Raw genomic sequence first — 20,056 nt, forward strand, 5'->3', positions numbered from 1 at the left:
AGACGGAAAACACCTGCCAGACCCGTCTGAACAACTTGCCGAGCACGCCGGAGCCACCTGCTCGACTCGCCGGAACCACCTACCTGACATGCCCAAATCACCAGCCGGGTATGCCAGAACCACTTGGCGGACACTCCGGAATCATCTGCCGGACATGCCGGAACCACCTCTCAGACACAACAGAACCACGTGCCGGAGACGCCGGAAGCACCTGCCGAGCATGCCGGAGCCACCTGCTCGACTCGTCAGAAACACCTGTCGGACACGCCAAAATCACCTGCCGGGTACGCCAGAACCACCTGGCGGACACTCCGAAATCACCTGTCGCGCATGCCGGAACCACCTCTCAGACGTGCCTGAAGCACGTGCCGGACACGCCGAAATCACCTACCAGACAGACCGGAACCACCTGCCGAGCACGCCGGAGCCACCTGTTCGACTCGCTGGAACCACCTGCCGGACAGGCCAATATCAACTGCTGGCTATGCCAGAACCACCTGGGGGACGGTCCGGAATCACCTGCCAGCCATGGCGGAACCACCTCTCAGACGTAGCAGAACCACCTGCCGGAGAAGCTGGAAACACGTCCTGGACAGTCTGGAACCACCTGCCGGCCAAGCCTGAACCACCTGCCAAGCACAACGGAACAACCTGCCAGACACGCCAAAATCACCTGCGTGTTATGCCAGAACCACTTGGAGGACTCTCTGGGATGACCTGCCGGGCATGCCGGAACCACCTCTCAGACGTGCCAGAACCATGTGGCGGACAGTCCGGAATCACCTGTTGGGCATGCGCAACCACCTCTGAGACGTACCAGAACCACATGCCGTGCAGGCTGGAACCACCTACCGGACAGACCGGAATCACCTTTCGGGCATGCCGGAACCACCTGTCAGATGTGCCAGAAACACGTGCCGGAGACGCCGGAAGCACCTGCCAAGCACGTCGGAACCAACTGCTCAACTCGCCTGAACCACCTGCCGGACATGCCAAAATCACCTGCCGACTATGCCAGAACCACTTGGCGAACACTCCGGAATCACTTGCCGGGCATGCAGGAACCACCTCTCAGACATGCCAGAACCCCGTGCCAATGACCCCGGAAGCACCAGCCGAGCACGCGGGAACCACCTGCTCGACTCGCCAGAACCACCTGCCGATCACGCAAAAATCACCTGCCGGCTACACCACAACCAGTTGGTGAACACTTTGGAATCACCTGCCAGGCTTGCTGGAACCACCTGCCAGTCATGCCAAAATCACCTGCCAACTACGCCAGAACCGCTTGGCGGACACTGCGGAAACACCTGTCGGGCCGGCTGGAACCACATCTCAGACGTGCCAGAAACGTGTTCATGAGATGCTGGAACCACACCCCGAACAGACGGATACCACCTGCCAGAACCGCCTGAACCACCTGCTGAACACGCCAGAACCAAATGCTCGACTCACCGGTACCACCTCCCTGACACGCCAAAATCACCTGCTGGGTATGCCAGAACCACTTGGCGCACACTCCGGAATCATCTGCCAGACATGCCGGAACCAGCTCTCAGACACACCAGAACCAAGTGCCGGAGACGCCGGAAGCACCTGCCAAGCATGCCGGAGCCACCTGCTCGACTCGCCAGAAACACCTGCCAGACACGCCAAAATCACCTGCCGGGTATGCCAGAACCAGTTCGGGGACAAGCCGGAATCACGTGAGGGGCATGCCGGCACAGCCTCTCAGACTGAACCTCGTGCCGGACACCACAGAACCACCTGCCGGACAGACCGGAACCACCTGCCGGACACGCCGGAACCACCGGCTCGACCCTCCTGAACGACCGCTGGACATGCAAAATCACCTGCCGGCTACGCCGGAAACACTTGGCGAGCACTCCAGAATCACCTGCCGGGCATGCCGGAACCAGCTCTCAGACACACCAGAACCAAGTGCCGGAGACGCCGGAAGCACCTGCCGAGCATGCCGGAACCACCTGCTCGACTCGCCAGAACCACCTGCCGATCACGCAAAAATCACCTGCCGGCTACGCCACAACCAGTTGGTGAACACTTTGTAATCACCTGCCAGGCTTGCTGGAACCACCTGCCAGTCATGCCAAAATCACCTGCCAACTACGCCAGAACCGCTTGGCGGACACTGCGGAAACACCTGTCGGGCCGGCTGGAACCACATCTCAGACGAGAGAGAAACGTGTTCATGAGATGCTGGAACCACACCCCGAACAGACGGATACCACCTGCCAGAACCGCCTGAACCACCTGCTGAGCACGCCGGAACCACCTGCTCGACTCACCGGTACCACCTCCCTGACACGCCAAAATCACCTGCTGGGTATGCCAGAACGACTTGGCGGACACTCCGGAATCATCTGCCGGACATGCCGGAACCAGCTCTCAGACACACCAGAACCAAGTGCCGGAGACGCCGGAAGCACCTGCCGAGCATGCCGGAGCCACCTGCTCGACTCGCCAGAAACACCTGCCGGACACGCCAAAATCACCTGCCGGGTATGCCAGAACCACTTCGGGGACAAGCCGGAATCACGTGAGGGGCATGCCGGCACAGCCTCTCAGACTGAACCTCGTGCCGGACACCACAGAACCACCTGCCGGACAGACCGGAACCACCTGCCGGACACGCCGGTACCACCGGCTCGACCCGCCGGAACGACCGCTGGACATGCAAAATCACTTGCCGGCTACGCCGGAAACACTTGGCGAACACTCCGGAAACACCTGCCGGGCATGCCGGAACCACCTCTCAGATATGCCAGAACCACGTGCCAATGACCCCGGAAGCACCTGCCGAGCACGCCGGAACCACCTGCTCGACTCGCCAGAACCACCTGCCGGACACGCCAAAATCACCTGCCGGCTAGGCCACAACCAGTTGGGGAACACTTCGGAATCACCTGCCGGGCTTGCTGGAACCACCTTCCGGTCATGCGAATATCACCTGCTGGGTATGCCAGAACCACTTGGCGGACACTCCGGAATCATCTGCCGGACATGCCAGAACCAGCTCTCAGACACACCAGAACCAAGTGCCGGAGACGCCGGAAGCACCTGCCGAGCATGCCGGAGCCACCTGCTCGACTCGCCAGAAACACCTGCCGGACACGCCAAAATCACCTGCCGGGTATGCCAGAACCACCTGGCGGACACTACGGAATCACCTGCCGCGCACGCCGGAACCACCTCTCAGACGTGCCGGAAGCACGTGCCAGACACGCCGGAAACACCTACCGGACAGACCGGAACCACCTGCCAAGAACGCCGGAGCCACCTGTTTGACTCGCTGGAACCACCTGCCGGACAGGCCAATATCAACTGCTGGCTATGCCAGAACCACCTGGGGGACAGTCCGGGATCACCTGCCAGCCATGGCGGAACCACCTCTCAGACGTACCAGAACCACCTGCCGGAGAAGCTGGAAACACGTCCTGGACAGACTGGAACCACGTGACGGCCATGCCTGAACCACCTGCCGAGCACGGCGGAACCACCTGCCGGACACGCCAAAATCACCTGCGGGCTACGCCAGAACCACTTGGACGACTCTCCGAAATGACCTGCCGGGCATGTTGGAACCACCTCTCAGACGTGCCAGAAGCACGTGGCGGACAGTCCGGAATCACCTGTTGGGCATACGCAACCACCTCTGAGACGTACCAGAACCACGTGCCGTGCACGCCGGAACCACCTACCGGACAGACCGGAATCAACTTTTGGGCATGCCGGAACCACCAGTCAGATGTGCCAGAAACACGTGCCGGAGACGCCGGAAGCACCTGCCGAGCACGTCGCAACCACCTGCTCAACTCGCCTGAACCACCTGCCGGACACGCCAAAATCACCTGCCCGCTACACCAGCACCACTTCGGGGACAAGCCGGAATCACGTGAGGGGCATGCTGGCACAGCCTCTCAGACTGAACCTCGTGCCGGACACCACAGAACCACCTGCCGGACAGACCGGAAACACCTGCCGGACACGCCGGAACCACCGGCTCGACCCGCCGTAACGACCGCGGGACATGCAAAATCACCTGCCGGCTACACCGGAAACACTTCGCGAACACTCCGGAATCACCTGCCGGGCATGCCGGAACCACCTCTCAGATATGCCAGAACCACGTGCCAGTGACCCCGGAAGCACCTGCCGAGCACGCCGGAACCACCTGCTCGACTCGCCAGAACCACCTGCCGGACACGCAGAAATCACCTGCCGGCTACGCCACAACCAGTTGGGGAAAACTTCGGAATCACCTGCCGGGCTTGCTGGAACCACCTGCCGGTCATGCCAAAATCACCTGCCAACTACGCCAGTACCACTTGGCGGACACTGTTGAAACACCTGTCGCGCCGGCCGGAACCACATCTCAGACGTGCCAGAACCATGTGCATGAGATGCTGGAACCACACCCTGAACAGACGGAAAACACCTGCCACACACGTCTGAACAACCTGCCGAGCACGCCGGAGCCACCTGCTCGACTCGCCGGAACCACCTACCTGACATGCCCAAATCACCAGCCGGGTATGCCAGAACCACTTGGCGGACACTCCGGAATCATCTGCCGGACATGCCGGAACCAGCTCTCAGACACACCAGAACCACGTGCCGGAGATGCCCGAAGCACCTGCCGAGCATGCTGGAGCCACCTGCTCGACTCGCCAGAAACACCTGTATGACACGCCAAAATCACCTGCCGGGTACGCCAGAACCACCTGGCGGACACTCCGAAATCACCTGTCGCGCATGCCGGAACCACCTCTCAGACGTGCCGGAAGCACGTGCCGGACACGCCGGAATCACCTACCGGACAGACCGGAACCACCTGCCGAGCACGCCGGAGCCACCTGTTCGACTCGCTGGAACCACCTGCCGGACAGGCCAATATCAACTGCTGGCTATGCCAGAACCACCTGGGGGACGGTCCGGAATCACCTGCCAGCCATGGCGGAACCACCTCTCAGACGTACCAGAACCACCTGCCGGAGAAGCTGGAAACACGTCCTGGACAGTCTGGAACCACCTGCCGGCCAAGCCTGAACCACCTGCCAAGCACAACGGAACAACCTGCCAGACACGCCAAAATCACCTGCGTGTTATGCCAGAACCACTTGGAGGACTCTCTGGGATGACCTGCCGGGCATGCCGGAACCACCTCTCAGACGTGCCAGAACCATGTGGCGGACAGTCCGGAATCACCTGTTGGGCATGCGCAACCACCTCTGAGACGTACCAGAACCACATGCCGTGCAGGCTGGAACCACCTACCGGACAGACCGGAATCACCTTTCGGGCATGCCGGAAGCACCTGTCAGATGTGCCAGAAACACGTGCCGGAGACGCCGGAAGCACCTGCCAAGCACGTTGGAACCACCTGCTCAACTCGCCTGAACCACCTGCCGGACATGCCAAAATCACCTGCCGACTATGCCAGAACCACTTGGCGAACACTCCGGAATCACTTGCCGGGCATGCAGGAACCACCTCTCAGACATGCCAGAACCCCGTGCCAATGACCCCGGAAGCACCAGCCGAGCACGCCGGAACCACCTGCTCGACTCGCCAGAACCACCTGCCGATCACGCAAAAATCACCTGCCGGCTACGCCACAACCAGTTGGTGAACACTTTGGAATCACCTGCCAGGCTCGCTGGAACCACCTGCCAGTCATGCCAAAATCACCTGCCAACTACGCCAGAACCGCTTGGCGGACACTGCGGAAACACCTGTCGGGCCGGCTGGAACCACATCTCAGACGTGCCAGAAACGTGTTCATGAGATGCTGGAACCACACCCCGAACAGACGGATACCACCTGCCAGAACCGCCTGAACCACCTGCTGAGCACGCCGGAACCACCTGCTCGACTCACCGGTACCACCTCCCTGACACGCCAAAATCACCTGCTGGGCATGCCAGAACCACTTGGCGCACACTCCGGAATCATCTGCCGGACATGCCGGAACCAGCTCTCAGACACACCAGAACCAAGTGCCGGAGACGCCGGAAGCACCTGCCGAGCATGCCGGAGCCACCTGCTCGACTCGCCAGAAACACCTGCCGGACACGCCAAAATCACCTGCCGGGTATGCCAGAACCACTTCGGGGACAAGCCGGAATCACGTGAGGGGCATGCCGGCACAGCCTCTCAGACTGAACCTCGTGCCGGACACCACAGAACCACCTGCCGGACAGACCGGAACCACCTGCCGGACACGCCGGTACCACCGGCTCGACCCGCCGGAACGACCGCTGGACATGCAAAATCACTTGCCGGCTACGCCGGAAACACTTGGCGAACACTCCGGAAACACCTGCCGGGCATGCCGGAACCACCTCTCAGATATGCCAGAACCACGTGCCAATGACCCCGGAAGCACCTGCCGAGCACGCCGGAACCACCTGCTCGACTCGCCAGAACCACCTGCCGGACACGCCAAAATCACCTGCCGGCTACGCCACAACCAGTTGGGGAACACTTCGGAATCACCTGCCGGGCTTGCTGGAACCACCTTCCGGTCATGCGAATATCACCTGCTGGGTATGCCAGAACCACTTGGCGGACACTCCGGAATCATCTGCCGGACATGCCAGAACCAGCTCTCAGACACACCAGAACCAAGTGCCGGAGACGCCGGAAGCACCTGCCGAGCATGCCGGAGCCACCTGCTCGACTCGCCAGAAACACCTGCCGGACACGCCAAAATCACCTGCCGGGTATGCCAGAACCACCTGGCGGACACTACGGAATCACCTGCCGCGCACGCCGGAACCACCTCTCAGACGTGCCGGAAGCACGTGCCAGACACGCCGGAAACACCTACCGGACAGACCGGAACCACCTGCCAAGAACGCCGGAGCCACCTGTTTGACTCGCTGGAACCACCTGCCGGACAGGCCAATATCAACTGCTGGCTATGCCAGAACCACCTGGGGGACAGTCCGGGATCACCTGCCAGCCATGGCGGAACCACCTCTCAGACGTACCAGAACCACCTGCCGGAGAAGCTGGAAACACGTCCTGGACAGACTGGAACCACGTGACGGCCATGCCTGAACCACCTGCCGAGCACGGCGGAACCACCTGCCGGACACGCCAAAATCACCTGCGGGCTACGCCAGAACCACTTGGACGACTCTCCGAAATGACCTGCCGGGCATGTTGGAACCACCTCTCAGACGTGCCAGAAGCACGTGGCGGACAGTCCGGAATCACCTGTTGGGCATACGCAACCACCTCTGACACGTACCAGAACCACGTGCCGTGCACGCCGGAACCACCTACCGGACAGACCGGAATCCACTTTTGGGCATGCCGGAACCACCAGTCAGATGTGCCAGAAACACGTGCCGGAGACGCCGGAAGCACCTTCCGAGCACGTCGCAACCACCTGATCAACTCGCCTGAACCACCTGCCGGACACGCCAAAATCACCTGCCCGCTACACCAGCACCACTTAGGGGACAAGCCGGAATCACGTGAGGGGCATGCCGGCACAGCTTCTCAGACTGAACCTCGTGCCGGACACCACAGAACCACCTGCCGGACAGACCGGAACCACCTGCCGGACACGCCGGAACCACCGGCTCGACCCGCTGGAACGACCGCTGGACATGCAAAATCACCTGCCCGCTACGCCGGAAACACTTGGCGAACACTCCGGAATCCCCTGCCGGGCATGCTGGAACCACCTCTCAGATATGCCAGAACCACGTGCCAATGACCCCGGAAGCACCTGCCGAGCACGCCGGAACCACCTGCTCGACTCGCCAGAACCACCTGCCGGACACGCAAAAATCACCTGCCGGCTACGCCACAACCAGTTGGGGAAAACTTCGGAATCACCTGCCGGGCTTGCTGGAACCACCTGCCGGTCATGCCAAAATCACCTGCCAACTACGCCAGTACCACTTGGCGGACACTGTGGAAACACCTGTCGGGCCGGCCGGAACCACATCTCAGACGTGCCAGAACCATGTGCATGAGATGCTGGAACCACACCCTGAACAGACGGAAAACACCTGCCAGACCCGTCTGAACAACTTGCCGAGCACGCCGGAGCCACCTGCTCGACTCGCCGGAACCACCTACCTGACATGCCCAAATCACCAGCCGGGTATGCCAGAACCACTTGGCGGACACTCCGGAATCATCTGCCGGACATGCCGGAACCACCTCTCAGACACAACAGAACCACGTGCCGGAGACGCCGGAAGCACCTGCCGAGCATGCCGGAGCCACCTGCTCGACTCGTCAGAAACACCTGTCGGACACGCCAAAATCACCTGCCGGGTACGCCAGAACCACCTGGCGGACACTCCGAAATCACCTGTCGCGCATGCCGGAACCACCTCTCAGACGTGCCTGAAGCACGTGCCGGACACGCCGAAATCACCTACCAGACAGACCGGAACCACCTGCCGAGCACGCCGGAGCCACCTGTTCGACTCGCTGGAACCACCTGCCGGACAGGCCAATATCAACTGCTGGCTATGCCAGAACCACCTGGGGGACGGTCCGGAATCACCTGCCAGCCATGGCGGAACCACCTCTCAGACGTAGCAGAACCACCTGCCGGAGAAGCTGGAAACACGTCCTGGACAGTCTGGAACCACCTGCCGGCCAAGCCTGAACCACCTGCCAAGCACAACGGAACAACCTGCCAGACACGCCAAAATCACCTGCGTGTTATGCCAGAACCACTTGGAGGACTCTCTGGGATGACCTGCCGGGCATGCCGGAACCACCTCTCAGACGTGCCAGAACCATGTGGCGGACAGTCCGGAATCACCTGTTGGGCATGCGCAACCACCTCTGAGACGTACCAGAACCACATGCCGTGCAGGCTGGAACCACCTACCGGACAGACCGGAATCACCTTTCGGGCATGCCGGAACCACCTGTCAGATGTGCCAGAAACACGTGCCGGAGACGCCGGAAGCACCTGCCAAGCACGTTGGAACCACCTGCTCAACTCGCCTGAACCACCTGCCGGACATGCCAAAATCACCTGCCGACTATGCCAGAACCACTTGGCGAACACTCCGGAATCACTTGCCGGGCATGCAGGAACCACCTCTCAGACATGCCAGAACCCCGTGCCAATGACCCCGGAAGCACCAGCCGAGCACGCGGGAACCACCTGCTCGACTCGCCAGAACCACCTGCCGATCACGCAAAAATCACCTGCCGGCTACGCCACAACCAGTTGGTGAACACTTTGGAATCACCTGCCAGGCTTGCTGGAACCACCTGCCAGTCATGCCAAAATCACCTGCCAACTACGCCAGAACCGCTTGGCGGACACTGCGGAAACACCTGTCGGGCCGGCTGGAACCACATCTCAGACGTGCCAGAAACGTGTTCATGAGATGCTGGAACCACACCCCGAACAGACGGATACCACCTGCCAGAACCGCCTGAACCACCTGCTGAACACGCCAGAACCAAATGCTCGACTCACCGGTACCACCTCCCTGACACGCCAAAATCACCTGCTGGGTATGCCAGAACCACTTGGCGCACACTCCGGAATCATCTGCCAGACATGCCGGAACCAGCTCTCAGACACACCAGAACCAAGTGCCGGAGACGCCGGAAGCACCTGCCAAGCATGCCGGAGCCACCTGCTCGACTCGCCAGAAACACCTGCCAGACACGCCAAAATCAGCTGCCGGGTATGCCAGAACCAGTTCGGGGACAAGCCGGAATCACGTGAGGGGCATGCCGGCACAGCCTCTCAGACTGAACCTCGTGCCGGACACCACAGAACCACCTGCCGGACAGACCGGAACCACCTGCCGGACACGCCGGAACCACCGGCTCGACCCTCCTGAACGACCGCTGGACATGCAAAATCACCTGCCGGCTACGCCGGAAACACTTGGCGAACACTCTGGAAACACCTGCCGGGCATGCCGGAACCACCTCTCAGATATGCCAGAACCACGTGCCAATGACCCCGGAAGCACCTGCCGAGCACGCCGGAACCACCTGCTCGACTCGCCAGAACCACCTGCCGGACACGCCAAAATCACCTGCCGGCTACGCCACAACCAGTTGGGGAACACTTCGGAATCACCTGCCGGGCTTGCTGGAACCACCTTCCGGTCATGCGAATATCACCTGCTGGGTATGCCAGAACCACTTGGCGGACACTCCGGAATCATCTGCCGGACATGCCAGAACCAGCTCTCAGACACACCAGAACCAAGTGCCGGAGACGCCGGAAGCACCTGCCGAGCATGCCGGAGCCACCTGCTCGACTCGCCAGAAACACCTGCCGGACACGCCAAAATCACCTGCCGGGTATGCCAGAACCACCTGGCGGACACTACGGAATCACCTGCCGCGCACGCCGGAACCACCTCTCAGACGTGCCGGAAGCACGTGCCAGACACGCCGGAAACACCTACCGGACAGACCGGAACCACCTGCCAAGAACGCCGGAGCCACCTGTTTGACTCGCTGGAACCACCTGCCGGACAGGCCAATATCAACTGCTGGCTATGCCAGAACCACCTGGGGGACAGTCCGGGATCACCTGCCAGCCATGGCGGAACCACCTCTCAGACGTACCAGAACCACCTGCCGGAGAAGCTGGAAACACGTCCTGGACAGACTGGAACCACGTGACGGCCATGCCTGAACCACCTGCCGAGCACGGCGGAACCACCTGCCGGACACGCCAAAATCACCTGCGGGCTACGCCAGAACCACTTGGACGACTCTCCGAAATGACCTGCCGGGCATGTTGGAACCACCTCTCAGACGTGCCAGAAGCACGTGGCGGACAGTCCGGAATCACCTGTTGGGCATACGCAACCACCTCTGAGACGTACCAGAACCACGTGCCGTGCACGCCGGAACCACCTACCGGACAGACCGGAATCAACTTTTGGGCATGCCGGAACCACCAGTCAGATGTGCCAGAAACACGTGCCGGAGACGCCGGAAGCACCTGCCGAGCACGTCGCAACCACCTGCTCAACTCGCCTGAACCACCTGCCGGACACGCCAAAATCACCTGCCCGCTACACCAGCACCACTTCGGGGACAAGCCGGAATCACGTGAGGGGCATGCTGGCACAGCCTCTCAGACTGAACCTCGTGCCGGACACCACAGAACCACCTGCCGGACAGACCGGAAACACCTGCCGGACACGCCGGAACCACCGGCTCGACCCGCCGTAACGACCGCGGGACATGCAAAATCACCTGCCGGCTACGCCGGAAACACTTCGCGAACACTCCGGAATCACCTGCCGGGCATGCCGGAACCACCTCTCAGATATGCCAGAACCACGTGCCAGTGACCCCGGAAGCACCTGCCGAGCACGCCGGAACCACCTGCTCGACTCGCCAGAACCACCTGCCGGACACGCAGAAATCACCTGCCGGCTACGCCACAACCAGTTGGGGAAAACTTCGGAATCACCTGCCGGGCTTGCTGGAACCACCTGCCGGTCATGCCAAAATCACCTGCCAACTACGCCAGTACCACTTGGCGGACACTGTTGAAACACCTGTCGCGCCGGCCGGAACCACATCTCAGACGTGCCAGAACCATGTGCATGAGATGCTGGAACCACACCCTGAACAGACGGAAAACACCTGCCACACACGTCTGAACAACCTGCCGAGCACGCCGGAGCCACCTGCTCGACTCGCCGGAACCACCTACCTGACATGCCCAAATCACCAGCCGGGTATGCCAGAACCACTTGGCGGACACTCCGGAATCATCTGCCGGACATGCCGGAACCAGCTCTCAGACACACCAGAACCACGTGCCGGAGACGCCGGAAGCACCTGCCGAGCATGCTGGAGCCACCTGCTCGACTCGCCAGAAACACCTGTATGACACGCCAAAATCACCTGCCGGGTACGCCAGAACCACCTGGCGGACACTCCGAAATCACCTGTCGCGCATGCCGGAACCACCTCTCAGACGTGCCGGAAGCACGTGCCGGACACGCCGGAATCACCTACCGGACAGACCGGAACCACCTGCCGAGCACGCCGGAGCCACCTGTTCGACTCGCTGGAACCACCTGCCGGACAGGCCAATATCAACTGCTGGCTATGCCAGAACCACCTGGGGGACGGTCCGGAATCACCTGCCAGCCATGGCGGAACCACCTCTCAGACGTACCAGAACCACCTGCCGGAGAAGCTGGAAACACGTCCTGGACAGTCTGGAACCACCTGCCGGCCAAGCCTGAACCACCTGCCAAGCACAACGGAACAACCTGCCAGACACGCCAAAATCACCTGCGTGTTATGCCAGAACCACTTGGAGGACTCTCTGGGATGACCTGCCGGGCATGCCGGAACCACCTCTCAGACGTGCCAGAACCATGTGGCGGACAGTCCGGAATCACCTGTTGGGCATGCGCAACCACCTCTGAGACGTACCAGAACCACATGCCGTGCAGGCTGGAACCACCTACCGGACAGACCGGAATCACCTTTCGGGCATGCCGGAAGCACCTGTCAGATGTGCCAGAAACACGTGCCGGAGACGCCGGAAGCACCTGCCAAGCACGTTGGAACCACCTGCTCAACTCGCCTGAACCACCTGCCGGACATGCCAAAATCACCTGCCGACTATGCCAGAACCACTTGGCGAACACTCCGGAATCACTTGCCGGGCATGCAGGAACCACCTCTCAGACATGCCAGAACCCCGTGCCAATGACCCCGGAAGCACCAGCCGAGCACGCCGGAACCACCTGCTCGACTCGCCAGAACCACCTGCCGATCACGCAAAAATCACCTGCCGGCTACGCCACAACCAGTTGGTGAACACTTTGGAATCACCTGCCAGGCTCGCTGGAACCACCTGCCAGTCATGCCAAAATCACCTGCCAACTACGCCAGAACCGCTTGGCGGACACTGCGGAAACACCTGTCGGGCCGGCTGGAACCACATCTCAGACGTGCCAGAAACGTGTTCATGAGATGCTGGAACCACACCCCGAACAGACGGATACCACCTGCCAGAACCGCCTGAACCACCTGCTGAGCACGCCGGAACCACCTGCTCGACTCACCGGTACCACCTCCCTGACACGCCAAAATCACCTGCTGGGCATGCCAGAACCACTTGGCGCACACTCCGGAATCATCTGCCGGACATGCCGGAACCAGCTCTCAGACACACCAGAACCAAGTGCCGGAGACGCCGGAAGCACCTGCCGAGCATGCCGGAGCCACCTGCTCGACTCGCCAGAAACACCTGCCGGACACGCCAAAATCACCTGCCGGGTATGCCAGAACCACTTCGGGGACAAGCCGGAATCACGTGAGGGGCATGCCGGCACAGCCTCTCAGACTGAACCTCGTGCCGGACACCACAGAACCACCTGCCGGACAGACCGGAACCACCTGCCGGACACGCCGGTACCACCGGCTCGACCCGCCGGAACGACCGCTGGACATGCAAAATCACTTGCCGGCTACGCCGGAAACACTTGGCGAACACTCCGGAAACACCTGCCGGGCATGCCGGAACCACCTCTCAGATATGCCAGAACCACGTGCCAATGACCCCGGAAGCACCTGCCGAGCACGCCGGAACCACCTGCTCGACTCGCCAGAACCACCTGCCGGACACGCCAAAATCACCTGCCGGCTACGCCACAACCAGTTGGGGAACACTTCGGAATCACCTGCCGGGCTTGCTGGAACCACCTTCCGGTCATGCGAATATCACCTGCTGGGTATGCCAGAACCACTTGGCGGACACTCCGGAATCATCTGCCGGACATGCCAGAACCAGCTCTCAGACACACCAGAACCAAGTGCCGGAGACGCCGGAAGCACCTGCCGAGCATGCCGGAGCCACCTGCTCGACTCGCCAGAAACACCTGCCGGACACGCCAAAATCACCTGCCGGGTATGCCAGAACCACCTGGCGGACACTACGGAATCACCTGCCGCGCACGCCGGAACCACCTCTCAGACGTGCCGGAAGCACGTGCCAGACACGCCGGAAACACCTACCGGACAGACCGGAACCACCTGCCAAGAACGCCGGAGCCACCTGTTTGACTCGCTGGAACCACCTGCCGGACAGGCCAATATCAACTGCTGGCTATGCCAGAACCACCAGGGGGACAGTCCGGGATCACCTGCCAGCCATGGCGGAACCACCTCTCAGACGTACCAGAACCACCTGCCGGAGAAGCTGGAAACACGTCCTGGACAGACTGGAACCACGTGACGGCCATGCCTGAACCACCTGCCGAGCACGGCAGAACCACCTGCCGGACACGCCAAAATCACCTGCGGGCTACGCCAGAACCACTTGGACGACTCTCCGAAATGACCTGCCGGGCATGTTGGAACCACCTCTCAGACGTGCCAGAAGCACGTGGCGGACAGTCCGGAATCACCTGTTGGGCATACGCAACCACCTCTGACACGTACCAGAACCACGTGCCGTGCACGCCGGAACCACCTACCGGACAGACCGGAATCAACTTTTGGGCATGCCGGAACCACCAGTCAGATGTGCCAGAAACACGTGCCAGAGACGCCGGAAGCACCTGCCGAGCACGTCGCAACCACCTGCTCAACTCGCCTGAACCACCTGCCGGACACGCCAAAATCACCTGCCCGCTACACCAGCACCACTTCGGGGACAAGCCGGAATCACGTGAGGGGCATGCCGGCACAGCCTCTCAGACTGAACCTCGTGCCGGACACCACAGAACCACCTGCCGGACAGACCGGAACCACCTGCCGGACACGCCGGAACCACCGGCTCGACCCGCCGGAACGACCGCGGGACATGCAAAATCACCTGCCGGCTACGCCGGAAACACTTCGCGAACACTCCGGAATCACCTGCCGGGCATGCCGGAACCACCTCTCAGATATGCCAGAACCACGTGCCAGTGACCCCGGAAGCACCTGCCGAGCACGCCGGAACCACCTGCTCGACTCGCCAGAACCACCTGCCGGACACGCAGAAATCACCTGCCGGCTACGCCACAACCAGTTGGGGAAAACTTCGGAATCACCTGCCGGGCTTGCTGGAACCACCTGCCGGTCATGCCAAAATCACCTGCCAACTACGCCAGTACCACTTGGCGGACACTGTGGAAACACCTGTCGGGCCGGCCGGAACCACATCTCAGACGTGCCAGAACCATGTGCATGAGATGCTGGAACCACACCCTGAACAGACGGAAAACACCTGCCAGACCCGTCTGAACAACCTGCCGAGCACGCCGGAGCCACCTGCTCGACTCGCCGGAACCACCTACCTGACATGCCCAAATCACCAGCCGGGTATGCCAGAACCACTTGGCGGACACTCCGGAATCATCTGCCGGACATGCCGGAACCAGCTCTCAGACACACCAGAACCACGTGCCGGAGACGCCGGAAGCACCTGCCGAGCATGCTGGAGCCACCTGCTCGACTCGTCAGAAACACCTGTCGGACACGCCAAAATCACCTGCCGGGTACGCCAGAACCACCTGGCGGACACTCCAAAATCACCTGTCGCGCATGCCGGAACCACCTCTCAGACGTGCCTGAAGCACGTGCCGGACACGCCGAAATCACCTACCTGACAGACCGGAACCACCTGCCGAGCACGCCGGAGCCACCTGTTCGACTCGCTGGAACCACCTGCCGGACAGGCCAATATCAACTGCTGGCTATGCCAGAACCACCTGGGGGACGGTCCGGAATCACCTGCCAGCCATGGCGGAACCACCTCTCAGACGTAGCAGAACCACCTGCCGGAGAAGCTGGAAACACGTCCTGGACAGTCTGGAACCACCTGCCGGCCAAGCCTGAACCACCTGCCAAGCACAACGGAACAACCTGCCAGACACGCCAAAATCACCTGCGTGTTATGCCAGAACCACTTGGAGGACTCTCTGGGATGACCTGCCGGACATGCCGGAACCACCTCTCAGACGTGCCAGAACCATGTGGCGGACAGTCCGGAATCACCTGTTGGGCATGCGCAACCACCTCTGACACGTACCAGAACCACATGCCGTGCAGGCTGGAACCACCTACCGGACAGACCGGAATCACCTTTCGGGCATGCCGGAACCACCTGTCAGATGTGCCAGAAACACGTGCCGGAGACGCCGGAAGCACCTGCCAAGCACGTCGGAACCAACTGCTCAACTCGCCTGAACCACCTGCCGGACATGCCAAAATCACCTGCCGACTATGCCAGAACCACTTGGCGAACACTCCGGAATCACTTGCCGGGCATGCAGGAACCACCTCTCAGACATGCCAGAACCCCATGCCAATGACCCCGGAAGCACCAGCCGAGCACGCGGGAACCACCTGCTCGACTCGCCAGAACCACCTGCCGATCACGCAAAAATCACCTGCCGGCTACGCCACAACCAGTTGGTGAACACTTTGGAATCACCTGCCAGGCTTGCTGGAACCACCTGCCAGTCATGCCAAAATCACCTGCCAACTACGCCAGAACCGCTTGGCGGACACTGCGGAAACACCTGTCGGGCCGGCTGGAACCACATCTCAGACGTGCCAGAAACGTGTTCATGAGATGCTGGAACCACACCCCGAACAGACGGATACCACCTGCCAGAACCGCCTGAACCACCTGCTGAGCACGCCAGAACCAAATGCTCGACTCACCGGTACCACCTCCCTGACACGCCAAAATCACCTGCTGGGTATGCCAGAACCACTTGGCGCACACTCCGGAATCATCTGCCAGACATGCCGGAACCAGCTCTCAGACACACCAGAACCAAGTGCCGGAGACGCCGGAAGCACCTGCCAAGCATGCCGGAGCCACCTGCTCGACTCGCCAGAAACACCTGCCGGACACGCCAAAATCACCTGCCGGGTATGCCAGAACCAGTTCGGGGACAAGCCGGAATCACGTGAGGGGCATGCCGGCACAGCCTCTCAGACTGAACCTCGTGCCGGACACCACAGAACCACCTGCCGGACAGACCGGAACCACCTGCCGGACACGCCGGAACCACCGGCTCGACCCTCCTGAACGACCGCTGGACATGCAAAATCACCTGCCGGCTACGCCGGAAACACTTGGCGAGCACTCCAGAATCACCTGCCGGGCATGCCGGAACCAGCTCTCAGACACACCAGAACCAAGTGCCGGAGACGCCGGAAGCACCTGCCGAGCATGCCGGAACCACCTGCTCGACTCGCCAGAACCACCTGCCGATCACGCAAAAATCACCTGCCGGCTACGCCACAACCAGTTGGTGAACACTTTGTAATCACCTGCCAGGCTTGCTGGAACCACCTGCCAGTCATGCCAAAATCACCTGCCAACTACGCCAGAACCGCTTGGCGGACACTGCGGAAACACCTGTCGGGCCGGCTGGAACCACATCTCAGACGAGAGAGAAACGTGTTCATGAGATGCTGGAACCACACCCCGAACAGACGGATACCACCTGCCAGAACCGCCTGAACCACCTGCTGAGCACGCCGGAACCACCTGCTCGACTCACCGGTACCACCTCCCTGACACGCCAAAATCACCTGCTGGGTATGCCAGAACGACTTGGCGGACACTCCGGAATCATCTGCCGGACATGCCGGAACCAGCTCTCAGACACACCAGAACCAAGTGCCGGAGACGCCGGAAGCACCTGCCGAGCATGCCGGAGCCACCTGCTCGACTCGCCAGAAACACCTGCCGGACACGCCAAAATCACCTGCCAGGTATGCCAGAACCACTTCGGGGACAAGCCGGAATCACGTGAGGGGCATGCCGGCACAGCCTCTCAGACTGAACCTCGTGCCGGACACCACAGAACCACCTGCCGGACAGACCGGAACCACCTGCCGGACACGCCGGTACCACCGGCTCGACCCGCCGGAACGACCGCTGGACATGCAAAATCACTTGCCGGCTACGCCGGAAACACTTGGCGAACACTCCGGAAACACCTGCCGGGCATGCCGGAACCACCTCTCAGATATGCCAGAACCACGTGCCAATGACCCCGGAAGCACCTGCCGAGCACGCCGGAACCACCTGCTCGACTCGCCAGAACCACCTGCCGGACACGCCAAAATCACCTGCCGGCTACGCCACAACCAGTTGGGGAACACTTCGGAATCACCTGCCGGGCTTGCTGGAACCACCTTCCGGTCATGCGAATATCACCTGCTGGGTATGCCAGAACCACTTGGCGGACACTCCGGAATCATCTGCCGGACATGCCAGAACCAGCTCTCAGACACACCAGAACCAAGTGCCGGAGACGCCGGAAGCACCTGCCGAGCATGCCGGAGCCACCTGCTCGACTCGCCAGAAACACCTGCCGGACACGCCAAAATCACCTGCTGGGTATGCCAGAACCACCTGGCGGACACTACGGAATCACCTGCCGCGCACGCCGGAACCACCTCTCAGACGTGCCGGAATCACGTGCCAGACACGCCGGAAACACCTACCGGACAGACCGGAACCACCTGCCAAGAACGCCGGAGCCACCTGTTTGACTCGCTGGAACCACCTGCCGGACAGGCCAATATCAACTGCTGGCTATGCCAGAACCACCTGGGGGACAGTCCGGGATCACCTGCCAGCCATGGCGGAACCACCTCTCAGACGTACCAGAACCACCTGCCGGAGAAGCTGGAAACACGTCCTGGACAGACTGGAACCACGTGACGGCCATGCCTGAACCACCTGCCGAGCACGGCGGAACCACCTGCCGGACACGCCAAAATCACCTGCGGGCTACGCCAGAACCACTTGGACGACTCTCCGAAATGACCTGCCGGGCATGTTGGAACCACCTCTCAGACGTGCCAGAAGCACGTGGCGGACAGTCCGGAATCACCTGTTGGGCATACGCAACCACCTCTGACACGTACCAGAACCACGTGCCGTGCACGCCGGAACCACCTACCGGACAGACCGGAATCAACTTTTGGGCATGCCGGAACCACCAGTCAGATGTGCCAGAAACACGTGCCGGAGACGCCGGAAGCACCTGCCGAGCACGTCGCAACCACCTGCTCAACTCGCCTGAACCACCTGCCGGACACGCCAAAATCACCTGCCCGCTACACCAGCACCACTTCGGGGACAAGCCGGAATCACGTGAGGGGCATGCCGGCACAGCCTCTCAGACTGAACCTCGTGCCGGACACCACAGAACCACCTGCCGGACAGACCGGAACCACCTGCCGGACACGCCGGAACCACCGGCTCGACCCGCCGGAACGACCGCGGGACATGCAAAATCACCTGCCGGCTACGCCGGAAACACTTCGCGAACACTCCGGAATCACCTGCCGGGCATGCCGGAACCACCTCTCAGATATGCCAGAACCACGTGCCAGTGACCCCGGAAGCACCTGCCGAGCACGCCGGAACCACCTGCTCGACTCGCCAGAACCACCTGCCGGACACGCAGAAATCACCTGCCGGCTACGCCACAACCAGTTGGGGAAAACTTCGGAATCACCTGCCGGGCTTGCTGGAACCACCTGCCGGTCATGCCAAAATCACCTGCCAACTACGCCAGTACCACTTGGCGGACACTGTTGAAACACCTGTCGCGCCGGCCGGAACCACATCTCAGACGTGCCAGAACCATGTGCATGAGATGCTGGAACCACACCCTGAACAGACGGAAAACACCTGCCACACACGTCTGAACAACCTGCCGAGCACGCCGGAGCCACCTGCTCGACTCGCCGGAACCACCTACCTGACATGCCCAAATCACCAGCCGGGTATGCCAGAACCACTTGGCGGACACTCCGGAATCATCTGCCGGACATGCCGGAACCAGCTCTCAGACACACCAGAACCACGTGCCGGAGATGCCCGAAGCACCTGCCGAGCATGCTGGAGCCACCTGCTCGACTCGCCAGAAACACCTGTATGACACGCCAAAATCACCTGCCGGGTACGCCAGAACCACCTGGCGGACACTCCGAAATCACCTGTCGCGCATGCCGGAACCACCTCTCAGACGTGCCGGAAGCACGTGCCGGACACGCCGGAATCACCTACCGG

This window comes from Equus caballus, chromosome 24, assembly GCF_041296265.1.
Source record: "Equus caballus isolate H_3958 breed thoroughbred chromosome 24, TB-T2T, whole genome shotgun sequence".
Lineage (NCBI taxonomy): Eukaryota > Metazoa > Chordata > Mammalia > Perissodactyla > Equidae > Equus > Equus caballus.